This window comes from Stegostoma tigrinum, chromosome 2, assembly GCF_030684315.1.
Source record: "Stegostoma tigrinum isolate sSteTig4 chromosome 2, sSteTig4.hap1, whole genome shotgun sequence".
Lineage (NCBI taxonomy): Eukaryota > Metazoa > Chordata > Chondrichthyes > Orectolobiformes > Stegostomatidae > Stegostoma > Stegostoma tigrinum.
In genome coordinates this window covers 131,565,996-131,582,106 of record NC_081355.1, presented here as the reverse complement: position 1 = coordinate 131,582,106, position 16,111 = coordinate 131,565,996, and the positions used below count along the sequence as shown (strand labels likewise).

General features: G+C 42.9%; 1 long non-coding RNA gene across 1 annotated transcript in view; it reads left to right on the top strand.

The window, feature by feature from the left end:
* The first annotated feature begins 11,093 nt into the window (after positions 1–11,093).
* Positions 11,094–16,111, top strand: part of LOC132206936 (uncharacterized) — a 56,184-nt gene continuing 51,166 nt past the window's right edge. Inside the window, exon 1 of the long non-coding RNA XR_009443226.1 lies at positions 11,094–11,228. This is a non-coding gene — a long non-coding RNA (uncharacterized LOC132206936). The remainder of the gene's footprint in view (positions 11,229–16,111) is intronic.

Sequence of the window (16,111 nt, the reverse complement as noted above, 5' to 3'; positions counted from 1 at the left end):
CACTTCTTAAATTTACTTTTGTTATATCATCTTTACTTCACTTTGGATAAAGTAAAGTTGATGTAACAAGTGTAGCTTTTTTTGGTTTGTACTGGTGCCACCTTTCCCTAGGACCTTTCCCAATGCCCCAGGAATCTAAAATGCTTCTAACCACTCCAGCTCTTCAAGCATGCATCCATCTGATGTATCCTGCTATCTCTACTCGGACTAGCATGTGGCAGTGGTAGCAATCCTGAGATCACTGCCTTTGAGGCTCTACTGTTTAACTTGCTTCCTAACTCCTTTTATTATGCTTTTAGAGCCTGATCCCTTGTTTTATCATGTTGTGTTTATTGCTACTGGATGTTCACCCTCCTATTCCAGAATTTCCTGTCGTCACTCCAAGATGTCCTTAACCCTAGCACTTGGCAGGCAATGATAGCAACCTCGAGTCTTGTCGTTGGCCAATGGCTTTCTGTTCCCCTTAGATTTGAAGTCTTTATTACTGCATCATTCCCATATGTATTCCTCTTCTCTCATATAAGACAACCCACTGTGGTGCAATAAATTTGGCTGCTGCTACTTTCCTCAGAGAGACTATTCCCTCCAGCAGTATCCAGAGGGATATAACTGTTTTGCAGGGGAACGCCTGCTCCCTTCCAACCCCCACAGATTTTGGCTTGTAAATTGGCAAGTTGTTTATTAATGACTTTTGGGCTATCTTAAGACTGTTTATCTTTACTGGGAGATCTAAATCACAAGTCTTTCTCATAAACACAAATTTGATTTATTAAAATTATTATTATTATTATTATTTTTTAAAATTCATTCACAGGATATGAACATCATTGGCCAGGCCAGCAGTTATTACCCATCCCTAATTTCCCTGAGGGCTATTAAGAGTCAACACATTACTGTGGGTCTGGAGCCACGTGTGGGCCAGACCAGACAAAGATGCCAGTTTCCTTCCCCCTGAACCAGATTCAACAGTGGATTCATGGCCATCATTAGACTTCTAATTCCAGATATTTATTGAATTCAGATTCCACTATAGGCCATAGCAGGATTCAAACCCAATTCCCACAACTGTATCAGGGTCTCTGGATTAATAGCTGATTAACATCCCATTTAAATCAATTTGTATTTAAACAAAGTTTGTATCAAATGCAAAATGACCATTGCATTTCTTGCAAAATAGCCTAGTTTGTGTTAAATTAAACAGGTATGATCAATCCTATATAAGAACATAACTGAAACTGCAATTTGAGTGTTGTCTCACGTCAGGTAAATTTCCTGCCTTTCTCCTTATAACACATCATGCTAATAGTTAAACATTTGTTCCAGTTCAGAAAACTGGCTGTGCATATCCAGTTGCACTTTTATTTGATCAGCGTACTGAGTAAAGTATGGTCTAGAAAAGATGTATTACCAGTTTTGTGCAGAGCTAATGCACAATAATATGTTACTCTTTTGTAATTAATTTCTGTAATGGTTTTGATACAGCATACAGGCAAAGAGCACAGTAGGGGGCCATTCAGCCCAATGTGTCTGGCCTAGCTCTTTAAGGCAGCTATGCCTTGGTATTTTATGTAGCAAGAAACTTATTTCAGCTCTCAGGAGCAAAAGAAAACAGGTTATCACTATCTCCTTTAACACTTTCTAATCAGTTCTTGGTTTGAATTCACCTTCGAATTAATGATCCACCTTAAAATGTCCTCTCTGGATAGGTAAAAGGTCTGATAAAAATGAGATCAATAGTTTCCCCTTATAGTGGATCACATGCTAAATTTGGCTTCATGATGGGGATATCATGATTGTCAAACTTACTAGAATTCTTTGAGCAGGTAATCAGCAGGATATAGGAGAAAAAGTGGATGTAATATATGTGGATTTTCAGAAGGTATAAGGTAAGAGCCAATGTTATTGGAGCTAGAATATTAACATGGATAGAGGGTTCACTAACCAATAGAAAATAGAGTTGAGATGAGGGGCCAATTTCAGGCTGGCAACCTGTAACGAATGGTGTGGCACGGGGATCAGTGCGGGAAGCCATCATTGCTCACAACACATACTAATGACTTGGATGTGGAAAGTGAATGCATTCTTGCCAAACTTGCAGTTGGCACAAAAATTGCTGGGTAGACAACTGGTGAGGATGACACAAAGAGTCTGCAGAGGGATATGGACAGGTTAAGTGAGTGAGCAAAAACTTGCAGGTTGAATGTAATGTGGAGAATCAGGGGCAATGTACTTTGGCAGGAAGAATAGAGGTGAAAGGCTACAGAAAGATACAACACATATGGATAGAGGCGTCTCTATGCTTGAAACACAGAAGGCTAACATCCAAGCACGGCAAGTAATGAGGAAGGCAATTGTAATGTTGGTGTTTATTTCAAAGGGAGCAGAATATTTCTGTCTCCTCTCCACCTATCTGCTCATTTATCCATCTTCCATCCGCCTCCCTCTCTCTCTCTATTTATTTCAGAATCCACTTCCCCCTCCCCCATTTCTGCAGCAGTGTCCAGACTCGAAACATCAGCTTACTTGCTCCTCTGATGCTACCTGGCCTGCTGTGTTCATTCAGCTCTACACCTTGTCATCTATAAAAATGGGAAAGTTTTGTTAATACAATACAAAGCACTAGTCAGACCACAGCTGGAATGCGATGAAATGTTTTGGGCTTGTTATCTCAGGAAATATATACTGGCATTGGAGGCAGTCAAAAGAAGGTTTGGTAGGCTGATATAAGGCACAGAGGGACAGTCTTGTGGTGAGTGGTTCAGTCAATTGGACTATACACATTGGAATATAGAAGAATGTGGTGACCTTATTGAAAATAGAAGATGTTACAGGACTTTATGCAGAAAGATTGTTAACACTTGTGGGGCAGTGTCAGGCAAAATGGTGTAGCCTCAAAGGAAGGATTTGCAAATTTAATACATAGATAAGGTGGAATTCCTCTGCTCAGAGGAGAAGTCTTTGAAATTCTTTACAACAGCGGGCTGTTGAGCTGCATCCTTAAGTACATTCAAGGTTTAAATGGACATATTTTTAAACATTAAAGGAATCATGAGTCATGGGGAAATGGCAGCAAAGTGGAAATGATGGTTAGCAGATCAACCATGATCTCACTGAATAGCAGAGTAGACTTGAAGGGCTGAATGGCCTATTCTACTCCAATGTCTTAGATCTGTACAACGTGAAGATGTTCTTTGATTCTAACTGTCCCTCCAAGTTTACAAGTTGCCGTGTGATGCACTTTGTCATCCAGCTGTCCATTTTTGAAATGATCCTTTGTGCCTCTGACATTTTTGTTCTGTCTTCATGTCAGCTTGTGAGAATCCCCTCCAGTGTTTCCAAACTTCCAACAGCTTCATGTCTTCATCTTTTTCCGATACCTTGGATCATTCTAATTTTAACTATGGTTCTAGTCTAGCGTGCCAAGAACAGTTCAAAATTGTGCAGAAAACTAACAGTTTCTTTAAGAGCAACAAACAAATTTTTCACGTGTGTATGTTCTGATACCATGGGGATTGCAGGGTATACAGGAAAACAGCAATTAAAATTTGCTCTGCACTAGGACAATACCGGTCTGTGTCATTCCTCATTTGGCAGGTGTGAGCACTTCAACTCAAGAGCAATAACTGTGTGTGGTCCGGGAGCGTAAAAAGGAGATTTCCTGTCATAGATTTCAAACTCTACAAACAGCCTACAATTCCAAAGTTGATCTTTGTTTTGATTACGCTGGTTAAGCACAGAACAAAATAAGGAAACCCAAATACAAGAATAAGTCTGTATTTGCATTTTTGTCAGATACAACTATGATTCCCTCAGTAACTCTGTCATAATCAGGCCCCGTATAATAAGAATATCATTTTGGCAAACCTCAAAGATGTTGCAGAGAAACTTTTCATTCTGTCTGTCAAAAATTATGAAGTTGTTCCAGCGGGGATAAAACCACAATTGTCCACAAGACTTTTTCAACCAATTTCACATTTTAAATAAAAGACAACAAGCAAACAGCAAACACAAGGCTTTGCTGAATAAGATGCTGGAAAAGTTGTCATAAAATTGGAAAAGCAAAACTAAGAAATGCAACATAACTGTGAACAATATCAGCTAAGTTGAGAAACAAGGTGAGGCTGAAAAAGTTCATGAAATTTCCACCAAGAAGTCACAAGGGTGAATTCAGAAATGCCTTGTCTCTTCACATGCATGAGCTCCGCTCCGTCATTGAACATAGGTCTCAGTAAGATTACCTGTGTTCAAATGATATTCTATCATAGGGATTAGGAGGTTGGCGTTGTTGAACTGTAGTAGTGCATATAAATTAAGCATTTCTAGTTGGCATTTGAAATCACCCAATCTCATTGTGATAATTCCTGTATGACGCAAGGAGTAATACTTTGGGCCTAAAGTTCAATCATATTTTATAAATAACATCAAACTCATTCCCCTCTAACCTTAGATTAGCAGTGAGAGAATGGACGGGTGAGGGAGGAAACATTAAAAAATCTGCTTCATGGTAATCACCAGCTAGCAGGGAAAGCTATGCCCTTCAGGAACACAACTGACACTCCATCAGTCTCATGCTCCAGTAAACATCGGACCTGACAGCTGAAGTGAGGGGGAACAGTGAGGTCAGAGCTCATGTCTGATTGACTATGAAGGGAAGGGAGATGAAATGGATCAAAATGTCATCCTGCGAACATCAAACTCACAGGAGCCGACAGGTTCATCCAGCATCTCTAAGCCCTCATATGCTTTGCTGCTTTTTTTTCACTTTTAAAAAAATTCTTGCCTGCAAGCAAACCACCACCTTGGAGCATCAGTGATGACAATGTAAATTATGAGATTGCTCTAATGGCAGGGATGTTTCAGGAGTGATATAAAAGTGCAATATCATAGAAATGGCTCTAGCATGAACATAAATACTCAGAGCACATTCTAAAAATTCACTAAAATGCTGTGTTGTTTAAACAATGTTTAAATTAAATCTCTCCTTTAGCAGTGTTCAGAAACCAGCCCAGCATGCATATGCAGAAGACAAGCTGTTAATAGGCACACATGCATAGCTATGAAAGAGCTGATTTGTAGATTGATGTTGGGTGAGGTGCACAGCTAATTAAATTCTCAAACCCAACCCAATCATTAACCAGAAATTTAATTAAAGCAGTCATATAAATACTGTCTGGAATAATAAGTCAGATGCTGGGAATTCACTCCTGTCTCCCCAAAACATGGGCACTAGTCAATGGATTGTAGAACAGTTGAATTTTGAAAAGTGTGAAGCTTTTTTCCCTTTATTCATTCATGGGATGAGGGTGTCACCCCCATTTACTGCCCATCACTCATTGCCCAGAGGGCAGTTAAGAGTCAACCACATTGCTGTGGGCTTGGAGTCACATGCAGGCCAGACCAGGTAAGGATGACAGTCTCCTTCCCTGAGGACGTTAGTGAACCAGATGGGTTTTTCCGGTCAATCAACAATGGATTCATGGTCATCATTAGATTCTTAATTTCAGACATTTATTGAATTTGAATTCCACCATCTGCCATAGCAGGATTTGAACCTGTGTCCCCAAAACATTATCTGGATCTCTGGATTAACAGTCCAGTGATAATACCACTAGGCCATCATCTCCCCTGAAATTCCTGAAGGAAGGTCCCAACCTGAAATGTCAGCTTTCCTGCTCCTCTGATGCTGCCTGGCCTGCTGTGTTCCTCCAGCTCCACACTGCGTTATCTCTGACTCCAGCATCAGCAGTTCTTACTATCTCTAATTTTGAAAAGTGTTGTTTCATAATTAGGTGCCAACTAACACCAGCAAGTGCAAGAAACTTCAGCCACTGTGGGGAAGGATTCAGCCCTCTTGTGATTGGGAGCCTAAAATTGTCATATCCTAAAATGTTTAACAATGCTTGTACCATACACACTGCCTTTGAAAGAGGTGAGAAGCAGCTTCCATTGCTACTTTCCAATGCAGTCAGCATCAGTTAACCTGACAAAATTTTCTGACGTGTGGAGGGGAAAATCACCGTTTGGCATCTGTCAGCCCTTGACCGCGTCTCCCACATTTCCCGCAACACATCCCTCACACCCCGCCCCTGCCACAACCGCCCTAAGAGGATCCCCCTCGTTCTCACACACCACCCCACCAGCCTCCGGATACAACGCATCATCCTCCGACACTTCCGCCATTTAAAATCCGACCCCACCACCCAAGATATTTTTCCATCCCCACCACTGTCTGCTTTCCGGAGAGACTACTCTCTCCGTGACTCCCTTGTTCGCTCCACACTGCCCTCCAACCCCACCACACCCGGCACCTTCCCCTGCAACCACAGGAAATGCTACACTTGCCCCCACACCTCCTCCCTCACCCCTATCCCAGGCCCCAAGATGACTTTCCACATTAAGCAGAGGTTCACCTGCACATCTGCCAATGTGGTATACTGCATCCACTGTACCCGGTGTGGCTTCCTCTACATTGGGGAAACCAAGCGGAGGCTTGGGGACCGCTTTGCAGAACACCGCCGCTCGGTTCGCAATACACAACTACACCTCCCAGTCGCAAACCATTTCCACTCCCCCTCCCATTCTTTAGATGACATGTCCATCATGGGCCTCCTGCAGTGCCACAATGATGCCACCCAAAGGTTGCAGGAACAGCAACTCATATTCCGCTTGGGAACCCTGCAGCCCAATGGTATCAATGTGGACTTCACCAGCTTCAAGATCTCCCCTTCCCCCACCGCATCCCAAAACCAGCCCAGTTTGTCCCCTCCCCCCCACTGCACTACACAACCAGCCCAGCTCTTCCCCTCCACCCACTGCATCCCAAAACCAGTCCAGCCTGTCTCTGCCTCCCTAACCTGTTCTTCCTCTCACCCATCCCTTCCTCCCACCCCAAGCCGCACCTCCATCTCCTACCTACTAACCTCATCCCACCTCCTTGACCTGTCCATCTTCCCTGGACTGAGCTATCCCCTCCCTACCTCCCCACCTATACTCTCCTCTCCACCTTTTCTCTCCATCTTCGGTCCACCTCCCCCTCTCTCCCTATTTATTCCAGATCCCTCACCCCATCCCCCTCTCTGATGAAGGGTCTAGGCCCGAAACGTCAGCTTTTGTGGTCCTGAGATGCTGCTGGGCCTGCTGTGTTCATCCAGCCTCACATTTTATTATCTTTTTTTCTAATGGGGACTGGATAAAGAGGAATGCAACAATTTAGCTCTGAGAGGTTGTTCTATCTTCAAAACCCCATAGAGAGTCCATGGGCTGGTTTTCCATATCAGAGATGACTACAAAGTCAGTTAAAACTGGTGTGCAGAATTTGACTTCTGGATTCGTGCCAGCATGGGATATAATCAGGAGACAAGCCCTCATCCTCCACTCTGCGACCTGGTCAACTCCATTGTGAAGATCATGGTGTCATAACTCCCATCAATTTTTATAGAATGGGACCAATGTTTTATGACCCCTCAGAGAAGTCACAAACCATCATTTCAATTTGGGAACTTTTCAAAAGACAAGTTCAAAACGTCATACCCATGCCCCATTCAGCCAGTAGAATGCAAGAGCAGCGATGTACTGCTGAAGCTGTATAAGGCCTAAGGCTCTGGACAGACCATATTTCGAATATTGAGAGTTGTTTTGGGCTCTGTATCTAATGAAGGATGTGCTAGTCTTGGAAGGGATCCAAATAAGGTTTACAATGATAATCCCAGGGATGAAGGCTTTGTCAGGTGAGGAGCAGCTGAGGATTCTGGGTCTGTACTCGATGGAGTTTAGATGGATGAGAGGAAACGTGCAGAATACTAAGCAGTCTGGATAGAGTGGATGTGGAGAAGACAATATAGTCTGGGGCTGGAGGAACACAGCAGGTCAGGCAGCATCAGAGGATCGGGAAAGTTGATGTTTCAGGTTTACACCCTTCATCAGGGTGGAAACGTTGACTTTTCTGCTCCTCTGATATTGCCTGGCCTGCTATCTTCCTCCAGCTCCACACTGTGTTGACTTTGACTCCTGCATCTGCAGTTCTTGCTATCTCCAAGTGCATGTGGAGAAGGTGTTTCCACCAATGGGAGAAACTAGGACCCAAGGGCACAGCCTCAGAGTGAAGGGATAACTGTTTAGAACTGAGCTGGGAAGGAAGTTCTTCAGGAAGAGGGTGGTGGAACTGTAGAACTTATTGCTGCAGAGGGCTGTGGAGGCCAAATCATCAAGTGTCTTTAAAACAGAGATGGATAGGCTCATGATTAGTAAGGGGATCAAGGGTTGCAGGATAAGGCTGAAGAATGGAGTTGAAAAACATATCTGCCATGATGGAATGGCAGAGTGGAATGGATGTGCCCCATGGCCTAATTCTACTCCTACATCTTATGGTCTTACAGTCTAATCCCAGGGCCCCTCATACCCTCCACCACAACTTGTTGGCAATGAATGTCCCCAGTTGCATCCTGTTGCCCCTAATATTCTCTGTGCAAACATGATCCTCAAATGCCTTGCTGAGTTACATATCCAACATTTGAACGAAGAGCATTAAAACCATCCCTTGACCCCCACTGCCATGGTATAACTGCCATTTCAGCACTATTTCTTGACAGGTGCCTCTTTGTCCCTTTGATTACCTGGGATTTGAATGTGCCACATGCTAATAAACTGCAGGGGCTTTGGGCTCACCCATTCCACACATTAGAGATTGACAACTTTATTCCATCTTCCTCATACAATGCAATGTGATGGACATGCACACAAACGCTTGCAAAGAATTTGATTTTCAGCATGGTTTAATGTTTGAAAATTACCACAGGCTTTAATTTCGTTCCATCAGCACATGTCGGCTCAAACTACCTTGAATCTTGCCTTCTTGTAGTTTTTACTCAAGCTGCCTTTTGAACCATTCTTTATACATTTTACCTACTGGGCATATCAAAATTCATTGGTGTTTCATCCAAGCTGCTGATGTGACAGAATGGGCACTTGTGTTTTTGCTGCTGTCTGATGATAAACAGAGAGAGGCTGATAATTTAAGCAATTAGTGTCTGAGCGACCTGAGTCTTCTGCCACTACACTAGACAGTTTTGTTCCATAAAACAGCTACAATAACAAGCAAATAATCTAAAATTTTTCCTAGACTCCATGCTTAAGTGTGTACACTCTGATGACAATGGAACAACTTTGACCATTTTTAAGGACAATTTTCATCATCAGGCTGGTGACATGAAACATTTCTTCCTCTTAATTTTCCTCAGAGGGGATTCCACGTCTTTGCATTCTTGCATCAGTTTTTTGTGAATGATAGATCTCCTCGCTCCTGCACCATTACTTTGCTGTGTTAACCAAATGATGCAATTTTTCACTTACAGAGTTATAGAGGTTTATAGTATGAAAACAGGCCCTTTGATCCAACTTGTCCATGCAGCCCAGTTTTCACAATTAATCTAGTAGCAGTTACCTCTGTTTAGTCCCTACCCCTTCATATCTATCCCATCCACGTATGTGTCCAAACGTTTCTTAAGTGGCAAAATTGTACCTCTCTCCACCACTACTCTGGCAGCCCATTCCAGACACTCACCATCCTCTGTTTGAGAGAATTGCCTCTCTGAACCTTTTTGTATTTCTCCCCTTTCACCTTAAACTAATGCCCTGTAGCTGTAACCTCCCCAACCATGGGGAAAAGCTGTTGGCTATCATGTATGCATTCCATGATTTTACAGATCTCTATAAGGTCACCTCTCAGTTTCCTACTCTCGAAAGAAAAATAGTTGAAAGCAGCTTTAAACATTTTTGCCAGAAGATGCATTTCTGTCTGCCACTCACCTCGTGTAGCCTGGTCTACACTGCCTGCTTTAAAATCTGGCATATCTTCTTGCTCACACAACCCATGTTGTCTGCTTGGTGCTAAGTGCCAACTTATCAGGTGGGTAAAACCTGCAGGTTAATTTGTGTGCCTTGATATACAGTATGTATGGGCAGGCGGAGCTGGTCAGCCTTGGTTGGCAAATTACCTGAGGTGAAGGAAGACGCAGATTTCAAAACCTCAGCAATTGGCCAAACATTACAGACTTCATTGGCAGATAGTGCAGAAGGTTACAGACAGTACCAGCGTGGGTAGTGGTTGGTAGAAAGGCCAGGGAGACATTGCTGCTGGTTTGACAGCTCAGCCAAGACGAAATCCCAAGTAAAAAGCTACCACAATTCATCTACAGCACTCCAGGGCACATGTCGCTCTAGAGCAGCATTAAAGTGGGCATGTCTCTGTACAAACCTCATTCACAGACAGGCACACAATGTACAACTTGCTCAGCAAATCAAATCAACCAACATATCAGACTTCGGGGTAAAACTTTCAGTCAGCGCTGTGAACTCAGACCTTGGTTTAAGATCATTTGTGAGGCAACACTAGCCATAACCTAACCTAACCTAGACAGAGGGGTGAAGCGTCAGCTTTTCTGCTCCTCTGATGCTGCTTGGCCTGTTGTGTTCATGCAGCTCTACACCTTGTTATCTCAGAGACAAACCAGGCTCCTTGTTGAACACTGATCTATTGAAGTAAAGAGAAAATCTGTGGATCCAAAGGATGACTCCTTCAGGTGAAACAGGCCCACTCAGTAAATAATCACTTTCCTCCACCCTCTGACATCCCATGGCCGCCAATATGCTGAATCCCATGTAATCTTCCACAATTCATCGACTTGGTGGTTAGCTCTATAATCACCACTGACCCCACAGCTATACTATACCCAATTCTGCAATGACCCCTGAACCTCTGCAGTCACTCATGTCCCGAAGCTCACTGATCGCCCACTATGACAACTGTAACTACCCCTGAACCCCCAACCCCTCTTTACCCATCCTTTGCAGTCTCCTGATCTTTCTTCACCTACTTTATATCTCTTCCCCACCTGATCAACCATCCCCCACCTCCCACCAACCACCACCAACACTATTGCTTAGGCTTAGGATGAGACCTTTTTCAGAGCCTTCATTCCCCGTTTGGCAGTCAGGACTGGTCACACAGTTACAGGATTTCGTGAACATAACTCCTCCTCCTCAACAACAGCCTGAACTCTCCGAAAACCTGGCCCACGAAACATCCAGACCACTAAGTCAATGGCTGGAGCTGAGGAATAACAGGGAAAATATGAAAGAGCAACTGTACAGATTTTCGCTTAATCCCTTTTCTGCAAGTTGAAACATCTCAAACTGTTACTCATTGAAAATCCCGAAGCTTCTTTTCAAAGGTATTATTCATATGAAAGCCTGTTTGTAAGCATCATGGAAGGATTGTTTAATTCACTCAGGCATATATATTTCTTGTTAATATGTTGTTTGCCACAAGACTAAAATACAGAGGAAATTTTGCTTTTTGTTGACATGTTTGTGGCACAAAAAGTTTACTATCTTAAAGCATTCACTAAGTCATTGTGATATTTAAAGATTAGTACTGACAAAAATTTCCATTGTGCAGTTTTCTGTAAACAGTAGCAAGTTCATCTGTGGCTGGCTTTCTCTGCTATAAATCTTCAGGGAGAGACTGCAGTAATTCTCTCAAGTGAGTGATGAAATGTTTTATAGTGGACTGTGTTGAGACGAAAGAATGTGAGCAAGTGATTTCAATCACCAACAGTTGGTATCATTGTCAAACCTCAGAATCTGAACTCATTTTGGTTTTGACTGTGTTGTTCATCTTTTGATCTTCTGTTTTATCCTCAAGCTTCCCAAATTTGACATCCCTTTACTATTATTCCAATTTATACATCAGTTAAAGGAAGCATAAACTGCGGAAAGTGCTTATTTTACCAGACCTACTTATCAGTTTGCTTCTACAAGAATTAGTTCAGTATCACTCACGGAATGGAGTAGAAGTAAATCATTGTTAAACAGGAAAGAAGTGACTGAAGTGTGGCTCAGTCCAGGCTGACTCCATGCAATAAAAGAGACAGGAGAGGGTGCAGTAAGCTATCTTTGTAGACAGCAGCAAGTGGTGTGTGGTAAAAGAGACAAGCAAATCGTTTCAACTTGAAAGGACAAAGAGTGCGAAAAAACAAACATTTATGCAATTGTTGAAAAATATATCTAGATCTGGAAATCCTATTTGTTAATTTTGATTTTGCCCAACCCTGAAAGATTTTACCAATAGGTACGAATGGAAAGTGTAATTATACCGAGGATTTAGAGAAATGTGACAAAATGCTACAATGAGAAACACACAGTGCAAAGACAATAGGTTTAAGTGGGTAAGTGGTGTTTTCTCACCGAAAATTACTTGGGATGATGATCTTACCTCTTCAGTGTGTCTGGGAGATGGTCCAGTTCCAGAAACAAATGAACAGTGTGACATGCCTCCTCTCTCCCTTCCCTACTGGGCTGGGAATACTCAAACTTCATCTGGATGAAAACAGTGCAGACAAGAGCAGGAAGTGCATTGGCCAGGTTCTCTCAGGACCTCCCATCTCTTTTACCTCTGGGTATATTGGAAGGATTTCCAAAAACAGGAGCATCTGGAGACTTTGGCACTGAACATGCAGAGAATCTGGAGTGAGTGAGTGGGATGAAAATTGGAGGAGTTTTCTCAAGTTAAGTAAAACCCTTCACCTTACAACTTCCTTAGAACTATTTGAACTTGCAACTTTTCAGGCTGTTGATCGGAGAGCAACCAGAAAGCTACCAGAACCATCAGGCAATCAAACTACTACTATACGTTGTATGTATGCACAAAATTCTGTGTTAGTTTTACTCAGAGGCTACATTGATGACCTGCAGTCATTGCAACAGGTTCCAGACTATTATTCTATTTTGAAGCTCAGGGCGATGCAGTGGACCGATTTTTAAAAAATTCATTTGTGGGATGTGGGTGTCACTTCGCTGGCCAGCATTTATTGTGTTTACTTGAGAAGGCGATGGTGAGCTGCCTTCTTTAACTGCTGCAATCCATGCACTGTAGATTGATGTAAAATGTCCGGAGGGAGTGAATTCATGATTTTGATCCAGCAACAGTGAAGGAATAGTAATATATTTCCAAATCAGGATGGTGAGTGCTTTGGAATGGGACTTGCAGTTGGTGGTGTTCCCTCCAAGGGACACACACTTGAGTGTGGAAATGAGGGAATGCTGCATTTGCTGCTTTGCCATCATTTAGATGAGGCATTAAATCAAGATCCTGTTTGCTGTCTCAGTTGGCTGCAAAACATGTGATATCACTGTGCAACGAGAAATGAGAGAGCTTTCCCCTGTTCCCAGACCAATGTTCATTCTTTAAGCAACATGATTAAAACCAATCACCAGGTCATTTACTTAATTGGTGTGTGGGGGAATCCTTCTGGTTAAATCAGGTGCTATGCATCTGACATTGCCATAGCGACTACATGTCGAAAGGTCATTTATTAGTTGTAAAGTGTTTCATACATAAATGTGAAATAAACAATGACATCCAATTTCCATGCACTGGAGACTGGATTTTGTCCAGGACATTTCCTGATTCACCTGAGCTGCCTCAGTACAAAGTGCTCAAACCACAGGATTTTTTGGTCCAAGAGCTGGCCAATGGGTGTGCAATGAGGTTAGGACCGTCAACCCCGTAAGTCGATGCTAAAAGAATTCAGAGATGCAAGAGCGCCAGGGTAAGCTGGCAAAAAGGCCCACCTTGGCTCCCTGAGACCTAGCCCCCCCGTTTTAGAAATCTCTAGGCCTTCGAGCTCCCATCATTCACCCTACCCTTACAGGTTCTTCGAGATTAGTAGGTGTCTCTGTCAACATCCGTAGAAAGAGTGTGTGTGGCCAGTGCCCGTGGTGCATGCCCGGAGATGTCAGTGCGCAGCATGGAGATCCTTCGGAGCAAGAGGCAAGCTAAATCTGCCAGATACCCACTGCGGGTTTCATGTCAAGAATTCTAAATATCTAGCTTGTTCAGAATATTTGATAAGATGGAAAACTGAACACTAATGATGTGGGTTGTGGCATTAACAAAGCATTTCATAAGCTCTAATAACCCTGATTGAAACTCACACTGCTCAGTAAATGCATGAAAGAAAAAGACTGAGTTGCTTCTGATGTAAAGATTTCTTGCACAATTCTGCCAAAACCATGACATAGACATCATCACTAAGTCCCAAATAAGATTCCACCAGAGAGCAGCTGGAGAGAAACTATTCCCTTTGGCTGAAGGATTGGGAACCAGAAGGCCAATGATTGATGGAATAAGAATGTGTACCAGTGTAAATGGCAGATATTCCCTGTCTTGACCTGGCCCTTCACACGGTCTGGAATTCCAAGGCTGATGATTATAAAATTATTGAGTGGATAACTGCCTCAATGTGGTTGCAGGGGGAAATGAACCAATACATTGTGGAGGCAGCCTCTGATTCAGGTACCTGATGCCAGAATCTCTTGAGGTCTGCTGCAGAATATGGTACATACAGCTATGCCTTTAGCCACCAATGATCCTGAACCTATCTCCCACCTGCTCCATGAACCCAGGCAGTGGAATTCCGAGTCTGGCAATCAAATGCCAATGATAATGGGAACTGCAGATGCTGGAGAATCCAAGATAATAAAATGTGAGGCTGGATGAACACAGCAGGCCCAGCAGCATCTCAGGAGCACAAAAGCTGACGTTTTGGGCCTAGACCCTTCATCAGAGAGCCAAATGCCAATCTTGCTTACTATGCTTGTTCCGAGGGAGTATTACGGTGGCTTCAACATTTTTAAAGTGTAGCCCTGTGTACTTTTCATTCCCACAATCAAAACATTCAACTTTTCTTACTGTTGGTCACCTGCCAAATATATTTTCATTTGTTCTGAAGAAAATCTCAACATGAAATATGAATAGTTTTATTCACTCCCTAGATGCTATCAGACCTGCTGAGTATTTCCAGTGTTCCTGGTTTTTGTTTCATGTTTTTACAAAGACAGCTTCCCTAAAGCATGAAAACTGCAATAATAATGAACATAGAACATAGAACTTTACAGCGCAGTACAGGCCCTTCGGCCCTCAATGTTATGCCGACCTGTGAAACCAATCTGAAGCCCATCTAACCTACACCATTCTATTATCATCCATATGTTTATCCAATGACCATTTAAATGCACTTAAAGTTGGCGAGTCTACTACTATTGCAGGCAAGGCATTACATGCCCTTACTACTCTCTGAGTAAAGAACCTACCTCTGACTTCTGTCCTATATATATATCAATTTAAAGCTATGTCCCCTCATGTTAGCCATCACCATCCGAGGAAAAAGGCTCTCACTGTCCACCCTATCTAATGCTCTGATCATCTTGTATGTCTCTGTTAAGTCACCTCTTAACCTTCTCTCTAACAAAAACAGCCTCAAGTCCCTCAGCCTTTCCTCATAAGACCTTCCCTCCATACCAGGCAACATCCTGGTAAATCTCCCCTGCACCCTTTCCAATACTTCCACATCCTTTCTCTAATGTAGCAACCAGAATTGTACGTAATATTCCCAAGTGCGGCCCACCAGAGCCTTATACAGCTGCTGCATGACCATATAGCTCCAAAACTCAGTCCCTCTACCAATAAAACCTAACACACCATACGCCTTCTTAACAACCTTATCAACCTGGGTGGCAACTTGCAGCGATCTATGCACATGGGCACCAAGATCTCTTTGCTCATCTGCACCATCAAGAATCTTGCAATTAGCCCAGTACTCTGTATTCCTGTTACTCCTTCCAAAGTGAATAACCTCACACTTTTCCGCATTAAACTCCATTTGCCACCTGTCACTCAGCTCTGCAGCTTACCTATGTCCCTCTGTAACCAACAACATCATTCTGCACTATCCACAACTCCACCAACTTTAGTGTCATCCGCAAATTTACTAACCCATCCTTCTACGCCCTTATCCAGGTCACTTATAAAAATGACAAACAGCAGTGGCCCCAAAACAGATCCGTGCGGTATACCACGAGGAACTGAACTCCAGGGTGAACATTTCCCATCAACCACCACCACTTCTTGCAGCTAGCCAATTTCTGATCCAAGCTGGTAAATCACCCTCAATCCCATGCTTCCATATTTTTTGCAATAGCCTACCATGGGGAACTTTATCAAACGCTTTACTGAAATCCATATACACCACATCAACCGCTTTACCCTCATCAA